This window comes from Myripristis murdjan, chromosome 5 (assembly GCF_902150065.1).
Source record: "Myripristis murdjan chromosome 5, fMyrMur1.1, whole genome shotgun sequence".
Lineage (NCBI taxonomy): Eukaryota > Metazoa > Chordata > Actinopteri > Holocentriformes > Holocentridae > Myripristis > Myripristis murdjan.
In genome coordinates, this window is record NC_043984.1 from 33698678 (window position 1) to 33714384 (window position 15707).

At 43.2% G+C, this 15707-nt stretch overlaps 1 protein-coding gene and 1 pseudogene across 1 annotated transcript in view; one reads left to right on the top strand and one right to left on the bottom strand.

Moving 5' to 3' along the window:
- LOC115359829 (zinc finger protein 585A-like) overlaps positions 1 to 15707 on the top strand; it is a 1044768-nt gene that overhangs the window by 72652 nt on the left and 956409 nt on the right. The gene's annotated exons all lie outside the window — the stretch shown is intronic.
- Positions 2991 to 5229, bottom strand: LOC115359087 (SCAN domain-containing protein 3-like; annotated as a pseudogene).

The window sequence follows — 15707 nt, forward strand, 5'->3', positions numbered from 1 at the left end:
ATGAAATAAAAACAGAAAATCTATAATAATCAAGAGTAGAAAAAAGATGTTTATCTTGAACACATTTACAGATGAAGCAAGATTTTTTGTAAGTACTGGTTTTTAAAACTTTGAACTTAATTAGAAATTTAACACATTCAGGTCTGTTTACTCAACACAAGCTGAATACATGCAGTAACCGTGTCAGTCTAGACAACACATCAGCCCCATCGAACACACTGCCTGGTACCAGCCTGTACAACACATGAGGGGCAGAGCTTTACTGTGTGTGTGTGTTGCATATGTACGTCTTGCACTTGATGCGTGTATATTGTGCCCAGAATAATTCTCTGGATGGAGACTCGATGTCCTGCACATGAGTAATGCCATCCATGTTGGCCCTGGTTGCATCCTCATCACACTGGCAGCCATGCAGGGCGGCTCATTTCTTGGGCAAATAGACGATTCAATTTCACCAATTTTTGAGATCCATATTTCTTCACTTGCGAGCTGATGACAGGCTTGTTCTCGTCCTGGGGCGGGCCCTCTGAGCACAGAATCTTTTGACCATCTTGGTAAGTTGTGATAAGGAACCACACTGGCAAAGCTATGTTTTTTGTGTCCTGCCCCCAGTTTGCAGCTGGGATGGAGTCTGAGAAAATAAAGATTCCCGGCAAGACAGAGGGTAAAATGTGCGGGAACGTGAGAGCAGACAGGTGTCGACACTTCAGTTTGGAAATAATGTTGCAACCTTGTGTGGGAACGGCAAAACACAAAACTCACACACACACACACACACACACACACACACACACACTAACAGCAAACCCCATGCAGGACGAGGACAGAGTGAAGGTGCATAGGACCTACAGTTTCCACACTTTTATTGGCCCCGGGTTCAGAGGACCTTAACAGAGTGGTGAAGTCCCGCCCCTGCCGGTGGGCCCCCATGGGACCTTTCGGAGCGAAAAAAATGAATGGTGTTCAATGGACAGAAAATAATTATTTCCTGGTCCCCCCGTCGTTATGCCATGGATTACACAAATGTTGTTTATAGGCTTAAATAACAAATTTTCATGTCAAGAGTTTGACCGTTTATTGCGCCATTGTTCAGTTAAATGCTGTTGAGAAAACACAATTAGAAAGACTACATACTGTGTCGCGTATGTGACGTCACGTCATCGCCATTTCCCTCCATCCAGATTCAAGTCAAGATGCCGGTGTGTTTTGTTCCCGATTGTCCGCGTCTCTGAAGGCCGACGGAGCGCCGGGCCGGGCGGGAGGGCGAGCAGACCCCGCCGCCGGGCGGAAAAACTCAGAACCTCAAAAACTCAGCGCGGAGCAGAGAAATGGCCATGTCTGTTGTTGGCTTCCAGTGCGGGTGGTGACGTATATCATTCACACCGAGAGCAGCGAAGAGTTGTAGTTCACAAAGCGGGCTCACACAAAACCTAACATTATTAATATTCTTCGCGCTAAATTGTAGTCTTCTTTGCGTGAAAAATTATCTTTAAATATCACAAACAACATATGTGAAATCCATGGCACAATTCAAACGGAACCAGAAAATAATTTTTATCTACCCATTGGATCGCATTCATGATTTTTTGCTTTTGAGGACCCATGTACCAGAAGAGGGTGGGTGGGACTTCACCACTCTACATCCTGTATGCAATATAAATGTGTAGAAAATGTGTTCTGATATATGTTCATCACAGAAAATGAGCCAAGGCCAGTGAGACTGTGGTTGAAAAAATAATGAATCGTATCATTTTTCTTTTTGGTAAAATATGAAAACGGGTCCCACAGATCCGAACACCAGACAAAGGTTAAATAGTGACGTTATTCTGCACTGGTGGGGTTTACATTCAAATTTCAAATCTTTCAAATTAAACATCCTCTCTCATCCACCTCATCCCTTCAAATTAAAGTGTATACCTTCCCCAAAATAATATTATTTTGGTTTGAACTTGTGAATGACCCTTCCCTGCACTATATCCTGCCCAAACATCCTGCTTCAGTCCATTTCATGCAGTTTTTAAAATCTCCTTCCAGCCATTTCTTAAGCCCCAAAAAACCCTAAATGTAACTGAAAACTTACCCTTCGAAATGAAAATGCACAAATTAAAAATGCACAGATCTGTGAATATGCAAATAGGCTCCACACACACCCGTCTCACACACCAGCTCGTATGCAGAGCTCTGTTCAGAAAACGTCAAAGTCCTGCCCCGTACAACAAATGAAAATTGTGCCATATTTCATAATCTAAACATGAAAAAAAAAATGTCAGCCAATCTCTCAGTTTCACTAATATTTTTCATGTGAAGCAGCCGTTTCCAAACAGGACCAGCAGTTCAGCACAGTTCAGCGCCCCCCTGTACATCATCCAGGTTGCTTACCGCCCCCCATTAAATATCATGTAGTTTGGTCGTCTTTCCTTAATATTAATGTTGATTATTGTCTTGTTTTGTAGTTATAATTAGTTTTCATTTGGATAAAAATTTTGACAAACAATCTTAATTGAGGTGTCGCTTAATTACTATCCCCACCCAATCAGAAAATGTGGATTAAACAGCAGCCAATCAGAATGAGGGAAAAAAAAGGTTTATTTCAGAACAGAGAACAAGAACAGCATTACAACATTTACTGGACTAGAACAGCCTACAACAGCCCAGTTTTCATGGAAATGATTTGTGGAAAAAGCAGCTAAATTTTCTGAGCCTCAATAGAGGGTTTTGATGGCGCCTCATCATGACGCGCCGTGGCACCGTTACTGAGAGCTCTGCGCTTCTTCACATCAGGATGTAAGGAAGTGAGCTTGAGCCTCCTTCTTCAAATGGTCGGTGTAAAGAAGGAGGCGCTTGTCGGTAAGCGATTCAGAGTCAGACACCTGCAGTGAATATAACCAATAATATAAATAAATAATAATGATATAAAACTGAAATGATTTACCTATAGTGGCCTAAAAGGCAATGTATTCACATTGGTTCTGAAAAATAAATCACCTTGGTCAGCTGTGAGCAAACTCCCGTCTGCCTGCGTTTCGTCTGTACAGGGCGAGTTTGGAGACGAAGCTTTGAATAACGGCCTTGGACTTCACCGGGGTCACGCCGTTTCCCTGAAGTTTCAGTGTGACCTCGTTCATCTTGTCAGAAAAGTCTGCGAGGTACATGATGATGTCGCAGCGGCTGGCAGACACCTTTTCCGCGAGAGCTGCATCGGCTTCCTTTGGAGAGCCAGCGGACCTCGGTGTGGAGGAGAAGACACTCAAACTCCTCCTCATTTGCGTGACCCAGCTGTCGGAACAGCCTGTCATTCAGGACATGACTTTTTATTTTATTTATTGACTTGATTGCAATATTAATGGAGTCATGGAGAGGAGGGCTCATTGCTTTGGCCACAAGGTCATGGCGGTGTATGAAGCAGTGAACCGTGAGGACATGTGGGACCCACTCCTTTAGCAGAGAGGTGAATCCAGGGTACCGGCCCACCATGGCTGGGGCACCATCAGTGGCACAAGCGAGGATGTTGGTGCTGGGGATGGCCTTCTCTCGCAAGTACGCATCCACTGCGTTAAAAATGGTCTGACCCCTGGTGTTGGTTTCCACATACCTGGCAACCATAAATTCCTCAGCCGTCTCCTGAGTGTTAGGGGGCTTTATAGCGGACGTACGCCATAGGCAGAGCGTTATTGTCAGACGTGGATCATCTCATCCAGCTGCAGACTGAACGGAGTGTCCCGCAGGATCGCACACAGCTGCTCCTCAGAATCGGACGCCATCTCTTTTATCCTGCGTGACACAGTGTCGCTGCTGAGAGGGAGAGCTTTCACAACCTGTGTGGGATCACGTTCCATCACAGCTGAGATAACCTCTTTTACGGCAGGGATGATCAAGTTCTCTCCATCTGTGAATGGCATCCCAGATTTTGCAATCATCACGGAAGATGTTGTACGACGCCAGCAGCCCACTGTCATTTTGGTTGGCAGATCGAGCGAAAACACTGGTGATCTTGCTCCTTGCATGTTTCTCTTTGAGGGCCTGGAAGAACGGCCGCTCCTTGTTCGCTTTGTCCCGGTGGATTTTCGTGAGGAGTTCCTTCAGGCGAGAGGGTTTCATGGCCTCATTGCTGAAAACCAATTCACACAACAGACACATTGGCAGTTGTGGATTGCTGGGAAAGGGTATGAACCCATAATTGAGGTATTCTACAGAATACTTGTAAAACCGGAAAAGGCTTAAAACAGCTATAAAAACAAAGAAATAAAACTGTAGAATTTGAAATGGTAGGCTATAAAATTGTAAAAACTAGAAAAAAAACGAAACGAGTATTTGTGCGTGCAACCAGCTTTCAGGACTTCATGCCGCCAACAAATACAGTACTCACGTATTTTGGAGTGAACGGGCGTTGGCGGACACTACTGCAGCTCAGTCGTTCTCTTTCCCTGGCCGCTCCTGGTCCGGGGAAACCCCTCGCCTAGCTCTTCGGTTGCCGCTGCACTGATGCTCGTTACTGTCAGCTGCTTATCCCTCAAGTCGAGTGTCTTGCTCCTCCATGCTGAGTCCCACTGCCGTGGCTCTCGCCACTCTGGACGCTCCAATCACTCGCCACTCTGGTCACGGTCATGGCCACTGCCGTGTCTCTCGATGAAGTGTGCAACAGAAATCATCAACTGCTGGAAGCTCCAGGGAAAAGATATGGGTAAAGGGTTAGGGCTATTTCCTATTTATTATTTTACAGCACACTTAATGTTCATAATTGTATATAGGAGTGTGTATATATACTTTTCAATTTTATTTTTATTTTTATCTTATTTTACTTGCACAGTGCTGGAGTTGTTGCCATCACATTTCACTGCTGCTGTACTTGTACATTCATGCATGTGACAAATAAAAATCTTGAATCTATGAATCTTTGGTGTTATACAATATAGGCTTTTATATTACATATTTACATATATGTATTATTATTATTATTATTTTTTCAAAGATCCTCAATGGCCCCCAACGGCTCCCTGTCAAAAGAATTGTTTCCAACGCCCCTGTTGAGAAACCCTACACTAATGGAAAGCAGCACCCTGTCAGCTGATGGCATTGGCTGTGGGATTGTGATGTACCAAATCCAGCTGGCCTCGGATCGTCTGAATCTGAGAGCTTAGGGGCGTGCACACACACCTCTATGGTGACAAACTGTGCACATGTAGCAGTATAGAAATATGTATTACTTTTGTATGTACTGACCTGCCTCATAGTATGGTGCGCCACTGGTGGCCAATTACTGAGTAGGAGCGGAGTATATAAGCAGTGGCTCTCCCCCCGCCTCTTCCTTTGCGCTCCCATCTGCGTCACCTCCGCTCGTGTTAGGGGTCTGTTTGCAACAGGTATGTCCCATGCTGTATTTTTGATCATTTGTCTCGTCAATGAAGATGCTTAAGGCATTTATCTTGTACCGCAGAGCGACTGTAGTCCGGGCTTGTGTGTCCCCTCCGCTTGTCTGTGCGTGTGCCCCACTCCTGGCTTGTGGTAGGTGTCCTCTCTCTCTTGGCGTTATCGTGCATGCTTTTACCTAGCTAACGCTGGTGTGGTCGCAGGTAAAGTGCTGGTGGATGCCTGGGCTCTCTCTGCCTCCCTCATGTGTGTGTGTCCGCCGCTGCTGACAGGTCTGTATGGGTTTTACTTTTCGTAGCAACCATATTATTGTCCAGCGTTTAGCGTTAAATGCTAATGCTATCTCCGACAGGTGCATTTGGAATCAGCTGCTCGCAATTACGCTGCTGACGTCACGCTCAGCTGACTGGGACCGCTGCTGTTTTGTCTCCGCCTGTTTTGTCTCCGCCTGTTTTGTCTCCGCCTGTTTTGTCTCCGGCCGATTTGGTCGGCCGCTGTCCCCGCTGTTGTCTCCGGCTGTTGGTCGGCCGCCGTACCCGCTGTTGTCTCCGGCTGTTGGTCGGCCGCCGTACCCGCTGTTGTCTCCAGCAACTTGTCGGCCGCTGGCTCCGCTGTTGTTTCTGGTGGTTGGTCGGCCGGAGCTAATTATGGACTGATCTTTTTAAATGTGTGATTGACTGGTAGTTATATTCTTTTCTTTTATTTGGATTAGTTTATTCTTTTTTTTGTGTGTTTTGTTTCCATTTGGGTATTTGTTATATTGTATAATTTGTTATATTAATTCGAATCTTGCTATCATTTATATTTTGTTCAGTTAGTGGGTTTTGTTGTGTTGATTTGCTTATTTCTCCCTCATTAATTTCTGTTATCCTTTTCAGTTGCTGAAGGCTGGTGGTGGCGCTGGTGATCCGGGTGGCGGGTCCCCCCTCTTCGTGTGTGCTGTGCTCCCTGGGATTTGGTTCACTTCAGAGTGTGTGTCACGTGTGCGTGGGTGATTTTAGTTGGTTTGGTGGATCCCTCTCCCTTTCACTAGCCCCTGTCCAACCGGTAAGCCTCAGCACCTGATAAGGTTCCCTTTTTTTCCCTTCCCCGTGTGAATGGTGTTTTTAAACAGAACATGTATATTTTTAAAACTGTAAAATAAAATATTTTTGTACATTTTTGAACCCACGTCTCCTGCCCTTTGAGTGACGAACCTGTGTGTCCTCAGTATATCAAAGAAATAATTCTCTGGGTGAAATTCCCAGGGTGGCGTTGTCTGGCAACTTTCAAGATCATCTGATCATTCCGAATTAAATGTGCATTGCATCGCTGTAGCTGCCACACACAGATACAAGTCAGTAGAGTCAAGATTAAACATTTTAGGGGACAAAAACATGAGAAATGCACATTTTTGAGCGGAGGGTGACTTTAAATGCAAGAGAAAGGCGTCTGAAAGCAGCCTTTTAAACACGAGAAATGTAACACATCCACCAGAGTTTGGTCTGTGAACTCCCTCCCTGTAGCAGGAATGAGCTTCACAGGGAATGTACTGCTCCAACATGAATTAAATATCACCTGTATCACCATGCAGTTTGTTATTCAAATTCAGAAGTATCAATATGAGGACTGTGGAATTATTAGCTCCTTCTCTGTCTCCACAATAACCTTTAGATCTTATTTAATGCCTTTTAGTGACGGCAGCCATTCAGTAATATCAAACTGCAGAATGCTCTTATTGACCAATTAGTGCTCCATTTAAGGATAATATGTACTATGGACCGCAGACTACACATATCACTACAGGTATATAAAGTACTGTACATGGATCGCCAATTATACTCTCCTGCTTCCTGTATATCTGTGTCAGGTGGTCTGTTGTTCTTGGAAATCTACTGTATATGATGTCATTAAGTATTTTTTTGGGACTGAAATAAAGGCTGCACCCGCTATAAACAAAGCTTTGAAGATCACACACTGGGTAACAGAAGTGGCTGTGTGAAGCATTCTTGTGTTGGTGTGTGCATGAGGGTGTGTGTGAGTTTGGATTCACTGCAGCCTCCGCATGGATTTGCTGAAACCAGCGATGAAAGTGAAACTCAAACGAGCGTGTGTTGTTGCATCCTTCAAAACAGCTTCCCAGCTTTGTGTCACCATTCAAAACCATGTTGTTTTCCAGTCTGTGTTTACTTCAACGCAGTGCGTTCCCCTGTGAAGCCCTCATTCCTGCCACAGGGAAGGAGTTAACAGACCAAACTTGGTGGATGTATTACACGAGCAAATACAACTATGGGTCATTCCATGTCATTTCACCAAATTTCCAGGACATCCCACGCACTTGGGTCTCAAAAAAATCAAATTTCCACAGTAAAGTATTAGCTTTGGAAGCGAAAACCCGAACTGTATGAATGTGTACCTCAAGAGATTTGGTAAAAAAGTTAATGAACATGTTGATGTGACAAATAAATGCATTTCTGATGCAATGGTCATTATATTTTAGGTTAATAATGAACAAATAATAAACAATAAATGAATATAAGACACAGAAGCAAGCTACAATGGTCTAATATTGAGGAATTTCAATATTCGCGAGTGGTGAAATAGCCCCATATTTGGGATAAAAAAAAAAAAAAATGAAGAACTTGCATAAGGAAAAAATGTTTTATATCCCAAGAAAGAGTAAGCTTTGAACTTTAAATTAAAACAGAGATCAGATTTTTTTAAGACATTCCCACATGCAGTTATGGGAAAATGAAAATCTGACACGGAAACTTTTTTTTTTTGGATTTGGAGAAGCTGCCATCCAGAAACCGATGCATATATCTGACTAAGCATTAATGCTTTGAGCAGTCCATGTATGTATCTCAAAGCTCTGAAAAAATCAAGAAGCTGGGGCAAAAACAAAGTTGTTTTCTGAAGGCCCAAACATGGTCGACCACAAAACCCGGGTAATTTTTTATCCATTTTTGAGGGGCTGGCATGCCTATCAGTTATGATGTATGACAGATGTTTTTGTATATTCTGAGAGAGCAGGTGGAGGTGTATTATCGTACCAAATTTCAGTTTCCTACGTGGTGTAGTTCCTGAGATATTGACACCTGAAAATGGAGGGAAAATAAGGATGCATAAAAATCGCATCAAAACCAACACATACTCCCCTCACTAAATATATCTCAAAAAGTATCTATCTGAGCAAACTAAAATTTTACAGTGTGCCTGTTGGATAAATAAGGAACAACTGGTGAATTTTTCAGAATTTTTTGAGACCCAAGTGCGTGGACCATTTGGTCAAATGACATGGAACGACCCCTATATGAGCAATAATACAAACTAACTTGAAGATATATACATAAATGCTATACTACTACTGCTGCTGTTACTACCACCACTACACCTCCTGCTACTACTACAACAAGTAGTATTATTAGTGCTAATTCTAATACTACAGTCAATGCAACATCTACTACTGCCACAAATATTACAGCTACTAGTACTACCACGACCACTGCTGCCAGCACCAATTCCATATGGGTGAAAATGAGGAGCAAACGGAGCCTCAGGGTGCAGAGAGGTGACTTATCTCAAACAGACGGATGGAGAGGAGAGGAAAAAAAAGAAGAGGGACACATCACTCGCTGCTCCTAACCTTTTCTCCTCTCTTTTCCTCCCCTCTCCTCTCCTTCTAACTTTCCCTTCTGAGGAGAGAGGAGAGAAGAGGCGAGGGGAAACGGAAAGTTTGGGCTGAAAGAGCAGATGAAAGCGCGGGAGAGGAGAGGGTGAGGCGAGGAGAAACAGAAGTGCACACCTGCAAGTTGTATGGATTGGAGAAAGAAAGAGGCAGAGGGGAGGAGAGAAGTGAAAAGGAGAGGTAACAAGAAAAAAAAAATCTCCTCAGGTTACAGAGATTGGAAGAGGACAGTGCCACACTTTGTATTCAACGGCAGGAGGAAGAACTTGATGTGCATGTGGATGTGCACACACGCACACACGCACACACACACACACACACACACACACCCACACACACACAGAGAAACACTTGAGGGTAGCAGGGAGCAGCTGGTGTCTTCTGGGAGTGTAGTAACTGTGTGATCAAAGCTCCATGTTGCCAATCAGGCTTCCCTTTGATGTGCGCACCTCCAGGTTAAGATGGGATCCTTGGAGGGTCCTTACCCAGGATCCTCCAGAGAGAGAGCGGCCTTATTAATGAACACACACGCCAGCACTAACACTGACTCAGAAATGTGAGGAGAGTACAAACTCTGACGTGCGATGTGATGTCACATGTGACGGGCACAGAGAATGAGAAAGATTGCGCCGCTCCGCCGTGAAGAGATTACGGGTCATTTTCATGCGTTGATCACGTGAAAATGTTTAGTGTAAGAAGCCCCTCCCCCAAACACAGACACACATCAAATTCAAAGATTTTGTAGTACAAGCTTGTTCATTTTTGTCCAATTATCTACTATGTTAAGCTCTCCTGAAAAAAAAAAAAAAAGTGGTTTAGTTCAGGAGATGTATAATTTTGGATCATCTGCATACAAAGATATGCAAGCCGATAGTAGAGGGAAGATCATTGTGGCAGAAGCAAAAATGAATCTTCTCTAATAATTTACTCACCGTTTTACCGTTTTTCCATCCTAAATATGCGTTTGTCTTTGTGCTTTATTTGAACTTCTGTTTACCAGATCGAGAGGATTCGAGGGGTTCTGTTTTTCATCCATGAAGATGAAAAATGGTATTAAATTATGCTACTGAAGAGGCTTGTGTAAGTCACCGGGACCATTAACAAGCAGCAAATTCAGATGGACAGATTGGGAGACCAGTGTGAGGACTGTGGGATTATTAGCTCCTTCCCTGTTTACACAAAAACTGAGGACCTTATATGATTATTTTTAGTGATGGTAATCAATCAGAAATATGAGAGTGCAAAATGCTTTGATTGATCAATTAGTGTGTTTCAGCATATGTATTGCCGATTATACATTCCTGCTTTCTGTAATTCTGTATGAAGGTGTCTCACAAATCTACAGCTACTCTATATGATGTCATTAAGTCTGTATTTTCTGTTTTTTTTTTCTTTCTTTCTTTCTGTGGACTGAAATAAAGGCTGCACCCGCTATAAACAAAGCTTTGAAGATCACACACTGGGTAATGGAACTGGCGGTGTGAAGCACCCTTGTGTTGCCGTGTGTGTGTGTGTGTGTGAGTGTGTGTGTGCTCGAGTGTCAGCCTTGCATCGTTTAAGCATCTGAAGAGGCGCGGCCGTCTCTGGGTTTTTAAGGAGACACTTTTGGACTGGAGCTCTCCGGGTTTTGATTTGTCATTTCCTGTCGGGACACGATTTTAGATGTTGAGCTGTTTTTTTGTTTTTGACCATCTCTTCTGCTTGCAGCCTGTTGGGTGAGGCTGTTGGATTTATATCGACAGGATTCATTTTAACTTCCACATTGCTAATTCATCCACACCAGTGTTTCCCAAACTGGTTTTTCGGTCTCCACCTGGGATCCTGGTAGTGGGTTTCAAAGCGCCAATTTCACTTTCCCATTTGCAAGCTGTTCTTACAAAGATAGAATATATAGGGTTGTCTCTTTTTATCATAATTATTCTGTCCTTACTAGGATGTAGCTGATTTACTGTTTACTGTGAGAAGCACTGTGAAACTGAAATAACAAAATGAGTCAATAAAATGTTAAAATTTGCAATGACTTTGACTCTTTCTTTCACATCAACAAACGCTGAGTCATAAATTATTGTACAAGACACAAATACACACAAACCTGCTGAAATTATCATGGATTAGCCACTACGCTATGGCTAAGTAACGATTAGCTTAATGCTAACTTAACATTGAAAATACCATATACAGGCTAACGTGTTAGCATCGCTCTGGTTTTTAAGTTTTCCACACAACTATCAACTGTTTTAAGAAGACCACCACAGGTAAGTTTAACATGAAAAAGGTAAGTATTACTCACAGACATGTGCTCTCAGGGGTTCAGCAGAGAAAAATGAGGAGAATGAGGAGTAAACACTACAGCTTTGCTTCTAGACTTTCTTCAGGAAGAAGGAAACTACGGCTAGTGATGGGACGTTTGAAGCAAAGCTTCGAGGCGTGTACCGAGAATGAAGGGGGCGTGTCTGATGAAGCCCCGCTTCGAGGCTTGCATCAGTTTGCTGAAAGCCACATGACGAATTACAAACGAGGCCTGGCATTACACAGGTAATGTGACTGGTTCATTTTGCGTGTCGTTTTTCAAAATAAAAGCACGACAAAACCGCGATGCTTTGTGGGTTGTAGTAGGTGGTATTTTGGTTTGCGCATTCGTAGCACATTTTGTATTATAATACAATATATAATGATTACCCTCTCCCCTACCTGCCCCCCTCCGAACATACTGTGTCACCAAAGCACTGCACTTCCAACACACAACACCTAATGCGTTCGATAAATAATAAACATTGATGGCCATGAAAAGCACAAACCAAAATGGGAATGTTTAGGAATAAAAAGGGAGAGCAGGGTTATATAAAACACTATAGACTTTATTATTATTGTACAGGGATTAAACACTATTCTATATTGTGATAACATCCATCCATTCATTTTCTGTCACTGCTTAATCGCACTCGTCATTGTGATAACATTTGAAATCTATTTAAATTACTTGGCTGTCATAGTTTAACTCTAGCAACAGATGGGGCTAGTGAGCACTGAATGAAGCGTCGAGTAGCAAACCTTAGGGCAAAGCAATGGGCTGGAAAGCCTCATTGCTTCAGGAAGCTTCATTTTCCCATCACTAACTACGGCAAGTCCACATGGACAAACAGCACAGCACAGTCAACATTCACCTAACTCTGAAAGGCGCGGCACAATAATCAATACTGTTAGTACATCGACCCTCTGAAGAAAAAAACAGACCATTCCATTGAGGTTTTATTCCATTCAAAATAACTCTGTCGTGCCCCGTCACTGCTGACGTGTGGAGACAGCGGGCCGCATAAAGTTCCCGAGGCGTCAGAAACTCATCCGATGGTTCGACGGCTCACCCGGCGCTGGTTCAAGCTGTTGACTGGGCGCCTCAGACGCTTCAAGCTGCATGTCAAACGGTGGACCGTGACCTTGAAATTTAGCACAAACACAACCGAAAAGTGTCCGCCTGCCATGACGGAGGGAGAAATTTTAGCCGGGCAGAATTTACCTCACGTCAACTAATTCATTGATATTCCCCAACTCTGATCACACTGTAGGATAGACTGTCTGCCTGACTGGGGTGTAAATGCGTCAGTGTCTGTGGGAGAAAGAGATTACCTTCCAGAGGGAGCGAGCTCACAGTAAATTGCCTTGTTTTTAAATATTCTGCGTGTCCACTTAACATGAATCCATCAGGGATTCACACACATTTATAAATGATGTGCGCTGCGCTTGTCTTGTTTTTAGCAGCGTTCTGCTTCGCAATCCTGCCGTCCTCCTCCGGTGCTCTGAGATGCTCCGCTGGACTAGCTGGAGCTGAAGGATCTTGCTCAAGGGCACCTCAGCGGTGGTTGTTAAATAAAGGCAGAACTCCGCTCATTAAAACCAGCTCCTTTCTGAAGTTCGCCACGAGGATCATTACACTTTCATCGACTCTATTACAACATCTTCTTCTCGCAGGTTTTCCTCAGCTAGAATTTGAACCGACAACCCTGCAATCACAAGCCTGCGCCTCTAATTATTAGCCAGTAACCATTAAGCTTAGCCATTGTTCATGGACACGCTCGCACCGCTGAATGCCTGTTTCATTGAATTTTGTGGAATGAGCTCATCGTCTTCAAAGGCACAAAACAAGCTCTGTCAATAAAAAAAAAAGAGGCAGGAATGTGTTTTCCCCGCAGGAGAGGATCAAATGAAGGAGACACAACAACAGACAGGAAGTGGTTTGACATTGAAATAGCAAAGTGGATTTATTCTGGAACTGAACCAAACAAAGAAAATACCTCATCAACTGTGTCCTCTGAACAAATTCATTAAGAAGAAAAACAGCAGACAAAAGCCTGTGTTTATTATCTCTGAACGTGAAACGAGGCCATCAAGACAATGCAACATACTCTTGTATCCACTGCAATTTAATCACTTCAAGTTTGTCTCCTGCCCCATTAGGACCTTCTGGCAGTTGATGTTTAATATAATGACCTCCTCGTCACATGAGCGGCAGGCATGTGGAGCAGAGGCAGGTTGCTGTGAAGAAAACATGTCTTTATTAACGAATGCTAGAAACTAAGGAACACAAGGAGCACGAGGAAACACACGTATGACGAGCACAATGATCGGACAAAGAACTAGAATCAGATCAGAAGTTAAACTGAACGGATTAAAGCGAGTTTCATATGTCATGAAAGCGGCTCTCTTTGGACGTATGCTGCAAACATTACCTGCTCTGGACCAGAGTTTCAGCTTAAAATCTTTTTTTTTTTCCTGTTTGCTTCAGGTAATACGTCTATTAATCTATAAATTTGACACTGAATGTCATCCACTAATCACAACTTAGGGATTGATCCATCGATTGAACGCTCAACGATGCAATAGGATCGATGCAAAGTGTGACCATCGATCATCATCATCGTCTTCCAGAATTATGCCACATTTATTTTGAAATGCTCACGATGTACTTATGTCACCGTTTCTACCTTAGCGCACCTGAAATTGTGGTAGAAGCTGCTAATAATGGCAAGCCTGGAAGATAAAGAAGAGGAGGAGGAAATACATCAGCTGTGTGGAAATACTTTGGATTCAGGAGAAAAGACTTTACACTGGTGTCGAGAAACTTGTCAAATCATATTTTAGCTGTTTTCTGCGTTGATATAATGTACAGTAGCCAAATGTGTTAATGAGAATATCCTTTTGTATATCAGTCGCAGGCCCCTGAATCAAATCAAATCAAATCATTTGTAATATTGGCATACATTGTAGCGTTGTATGAAGAATCGATATAATATCGTATCGTGATGAAGTTTGTGATTTACACCTCTAATACTTGTGTGGAATTGGATCAAAATGCCCTGATAGGATTTTAGCATTTCTCAGTTGTAAATAAAACCAAAACGCATCATATCAAACATGGATGACACCGGCTAATAATCAGTGTTTAACAAAAGTCTGCATCAACATCTGCCTAAGCTTTCTCCAGGTGAATTACCAGACATTCATCGTCGTGTTTGATAAACGCACCAGAGCACAAAGATCCAAAACGTCCAGACTGCGGCTTGTGTTCCTCTCAGGATCTAAAGATAGCGAGGCAGCGGAGCCACACATTAACCCCAACATTTATACTAATAGTGCATATGCTGCATGACACATACTGATGCATATTGTATGAAGGAGCGGAGAGAGTGCCTCGCCTGGCAACATGGACGTGACGCGAGCGCAGCCCTCAGAGAGAGCGGGATCAAGACGAATGAGAGAGACTGACAGAGAGTTTAGTTTGGTCGCAGCTTAGTTTATTTGCACATTCAAATGAAAAGACAGGAAGAGAGAGGAGAAAAACAAAAAGGAGACACAGACTGTACAAAGACAAAGACAAAGAAGCCCCCCGAGGCTCCTAAAAACATCTCACCCCGGAAAACAGACTGGAGAGAAGAGAGGAGATGACGAAGACAGAAAGAGAATTGGGAAACAGAGACCAGACGACATCAGAACTCAGCACAGAGGAGAAGCGAGCACAAACAACAAATAATAAATGACAAGTCGGGGAGATAAAGTTGCCCCGATGCAGATGGCGAACGCCAAAGAGGGAGAGGAAATATGGACGGAGGAAAACAAACAGCTTCTCGTGTCCTTTATCTCACCTCTCCGATGAAACCAACAGGATGCTGGGAAATTAACTCAGGCCACATGCTGGTTAACTTTTGGCTCTGCCCGGCAGATCAATCTGCTCGGAGCCGCTTTTGGCAGGTAATCAGCCATCATTTGGACTCCTGTTTTACTCCAAAGGTCTAAAAATATTCAAAAGGTACTGATGAAGTTCTGTGAACCGGCAGCTAGACCATGCACCTCTCCAATAATAATAATAATAAAACTAATCAATAAATCTCTGTGGGCTTTTCAAGAAGCTGCAGCTCATTTGGATAAAAAGAGATGCTCCTTTGGCTCTAATCTGGGTCTTTGCTCAGTTTTTTATTTCTTTTTTTTTTTTTTAAAGAAATGCAAGAAATTATTTATTATTTAATAATTATCTACAGCAACTCTCCATCCCCACCCTTACCTCAAAAAAAAAAGAAAAGAAAAGAAACCCAAAAGCAGAGGAAAGGTGGCACTGGATCAGAGCCACACACACACACACACACACACACACACACACACACACACACACACACATGCGTGC